Below are 4,055 nucleotides of genomic sequence, written 5' to 3'. Positions count from 1 at the left end.
CACCCCCCACCCCTCCCCCCCACCGCCGAAGCCACCCCCGAGCGCTGGAGCCGTCGCAGCGGAGCGCGGGAGGATTTTCAAATACAGAGCCGAGGGCATTCAGCGGGGTGACAGCCCGGCCGGCGTGTCACGGCTGGTGGAAAAGCGCCCCTGTCCCGGGGGTGCTGCCCACGCCTCCCCCGGCGGGCTGCCCCTGCAGCGAGCGCGGTGAGAGCGAACGGCGCCTCCCTAGCAAAGCTTGTAGCTCCTCTAGCAATTCCCAGCTGGCAAACCAGTAGACTCAAAAACTCTGTTTCACTGTAAAGAAAGATAAGATTGGAGGAGATCATGGAATGCTCTGGATTTGCCCCACGTTCTGGAGCCACAAGCATTTATTTTCTTTTATAGTGCCCTCCTCATCCACTCCCAATCTCACTGCCGTTGAGGAGGCTGGAATTGCCCGGTGTGACTGATACACAAGTTAACATGAACCTCATCACCATTACGTGTAGTTAATGCCCTGATGGTGCCTTGGGGCAACCCCTGGTATCAATACAGGCTGGGGGAAGAAAGGATCGAGAGCAGCCCTGCCGAGAGGGACTTGGGGGTGCTGATGGATGAAAAGCTGGACATGAGCCGGCAATGTGCGCTGGCAACCCAGAAGGCCAACCGTACTCTGGGCTGCGTCAGAAGCAGTGTGGCCAGCAGGTTGAGGGAGGGGACTCTCCCCCTCTGCTCTGCTCTGGTGAGACCCCACCTAGAGTACTGCGTCCAGCTCTGGAGCCCTCAGCACAAGAAGGACATGGAAGTGTTGGAGCGGGGCCAGACTAGGGCCACAAAAATGATGCGAGGGCTGGAGCACCTCTCTTACAAGGACAGGCTGAGAGAGTTGGTGTTGTTCAGCCTGGAGAAGAGAAGGCTGTGGGGAGACCTGATTACGGCCTTTCATTACCTAAAGGGGGCCTATGGGAGAGACAGGGACAATCTTTTTAGTAGGGCCAGCTGTGTCAGGACAAGGGGTAATGGTTTTAAACTAAACCAGGGTAGGTTTAGACTAGATATAAGGAAGAAATTCTTGACAATGAGGGTGGTGAGACACTGGAACGGATTGCCCAGAGAGGTAGTGGAGGCCCCATCCCTGGAAACATTCAAGGTGAGGTTGGACGGGGCTCTGAGCAACCTGATCTAGTTAGCGGTGTCCCTGCTCACTGCAGGGGGGTTGAACTAGATGACCTCTAGGGGTCCCTTCCAACCCAAAGCATTCTGTGTTTCTGTGGTGGTGGGGGAAGCAGCATTAAGAGGAAGGACCCAATGCTGCGTATGCAAGTACTGATGCAGGTAGGAGCTAAACTTCCTACCAAGCAGGTGACCTTTTTTCATATTTTATTATTTGAGGCATTCCCTAGAGGGAATAACAAAGACAATTCTACCAGGAAGCCTGTATGCCTAGCCTGACTCTAAGAATAATTTATTTACTGCCATCTATCTTGGCTTCCTACCAAATCCCACAATTTATCATCAAAATATAACATAGAAAAGTACTCAAATATCTCCCTATATGGTTGCTTTGGGGCTCTTCTTTATTTCGTACCTACATCTGCACAGAACAGGAACTCCAGGATAAAAGCTAACTTGGCAAGGAGGAACATTTCCAACTATGCCTTATTCCTACCTGTAAAGCCACTATAGTAAATTAAATTAAATTAAAAATAGTTTAAGTACAAACTTTATATAACCTCTGTTCTTAGCTTGTCCTTATAAAACTTTCAGGGTTTTGGGGGGTTCTTTCCGTGCATAAAGAGAAAAGCCACTTGGCACTGAATTGATAATTTTTACTAGATCATATGTGTAAGCCAAATATTGTATTTTCAAGTTTCATATTCAGAAATGACACTAAAATTCTAGTAAACTGAAACATCCATATTGACAAAACAAACATTTGAGAGACCAAAGGAAAATCCCAAACAATGTGGTCTGGGCTATCTCAGTGGTAACCTTGAGAGACCTTGTCCTTTAATTTCAGAAAGTAAGCACATTAGAGACTAAACCCTTGTTTGTATACCTCATACGTGTACGTGGAAGGTAAGAGCATCTGCTTCATGAAGGTTATCTGACCAAGGGCCTGACCTTTTCAAAGCAAAGGGGATAATAAGTAAAGGGGGATGTGATGAACAAGGACACACAGACGCAAACCTGGTGGACAGGGGACAATGGAGACAACGCCAAAGACCGAAAGTCTCCGATGATTGATTGGTGGGCCATTGAAGAGCTCCAGATGCAGCTTTGGAGAGCATCACCTGGACTTTGTAACTGATAAGAAGGAACAAAGAGGAATGTGAGGATTTGGGATATTTGAGGAGGACTCTGCAAAACTTAAAAAGGAATGGTTAGGGGAAGGGGATCGAGAAAGAGCAAAGCAGGGATCAGACAGAAAGGGGTATAAAAGGGGTTGGTCATGTGTAAGGTACGCTTGTCTGACTGTGCCTTGTGCCCAATCACCCTCTCTTCATATAAAACCTTTAACTGTCTGTGCACTCTCACTCTCCACACAGCATGTGCAGAGTCTGCAAGGAGCAAGTGCCAGCGACTGGGGGAGATTGGTGCTGGTGGCTGGAATGGGACCACAGGTCACAGCCTATGTGCCTGGGGCTGGCTGCTGGGGGGGTGAGAGTCTGTACCTGCCCCAAACTCTGTGTGTCTGTGTGTGTGTGTGTGCTGTTCGCTTGCACATGTCAAGCTGGACCAGCTGGTCTATACTTAGGTCTTCTGCGAGTCCTACATGTAGGAGGCACAGCTGAAGGCAGCGCCTTGTCTGTGGTTCTCTGCGTTGGCCACCCCCACCAGTGTCCTGTGCCTGCAAATGGGAGAGCAGTGCGATGAACGGACCCCAACCCCCATTCCCCGTCCCCATGTGCCAATGAGGGGGACGAGGCAGAGAAATCGGGAGTGAAGTTGAGCCTGGGAAGAAGGGAGGGGTGAGGGGAAGGTGTTTTAAGGTTTGGGTTTATTTCTTATTGCCCTACTTGGATTTTGATTGGTAACAAAGTAAATTAATTTCCCCAAGTTGAGTCTGGTTTGCCCGTGACGGTGACTGGTGAGTGATCGCTCCCTGTCCTTATCCTGACCCACGAGCCTTTCGTCCTGTTCTCTCTCCCCTGTCCAGCTGAGGAGGGGAGTGACAGAGTGGCTTTGGTGGCACCTGGCGTTTAGCCAGGGTCGACCCACCTCACCAACTCTAGAAGTCCAGGGAAGTATATATAAATCACAGGCAGAAACAATGAAGTCCTATTTGCTCCTTTCTATTTCTATTTCTGTGGCATACTGTGTACATTGCAGATGGAAGCCCTAGCCCCTGCCTTGCGGCAATTATAGTCTTCAGCTCTCATCAGCAACTGACTGCAGAGGCACAAGTGCTGCTGTGGACTTGTATGGAGCCCCACTGGCTCTGGGGACGCCCACTCACTGATCCCAGCTCACTCCCCTTGCTACCATCTGTGGAGGCAAAGATATATATAGCCGCGAACTGAATTAAACCAAAAAGATGCAAGGGGCAGTAAAAGTGGGGGTGGCCACAGCACAGATTACAGCATGAGGTCACTGGGCGCCAACACACAGCAATCCATTTTTCTTGCAGGAACATGGATTTTGAGAAGACACTTTGGCTGCTGCAAATCGAGCGGGCAGCTTTCTCCGAAAAACCTCACCCAGAAGAGAATTGCTTTCCCACCTCGGCTCTGAGCGAGCGCTTTGGAAGGAGGGTTGGCTGGTGGGACGTCGGCATCCGGAGGCAGTTTCTGTCAGAGGCAGTTGCTGGCACCACGTTGGTCTCATCCTTCCAGGCCTGACCACCAACACACGCAGCCCCTGCTGCCGTGAGCCCCTCTCCTAGCAGCGACGCCGAATGGCCTTCAGCAGCCACCGCTTAGCAGAAGGGAACCCACTTACTGGTACTGTTACACAAACCTTTAATGGCCTTAGCAGTATGCTGTCGAGCGCATATCAAAACAGAAGTTCAACAGAAATGAAGTGTTTGCAGATATACAAAACTCGGTGTTTACTAATTTGTTTTGGATGCC

This window comes from Egretta garzetta, unplaced genomic scaffold (assembly GCF_000687185.1).
Source record: "Egretta garzetta isolate BGI_Z169 unplaced genomic scaffold, ASM68718v1 scaffold154, whole genome shotgun sequence".
NCBI classification, from domain to species: Eukaryota; Metazoa; Chordata; class Aves; order Pelecaniformes; family Ardeidae; genus Egretta; species Egretta garzetta.
Note: the sequence above shows the minus strand (reverse complement) of the source record.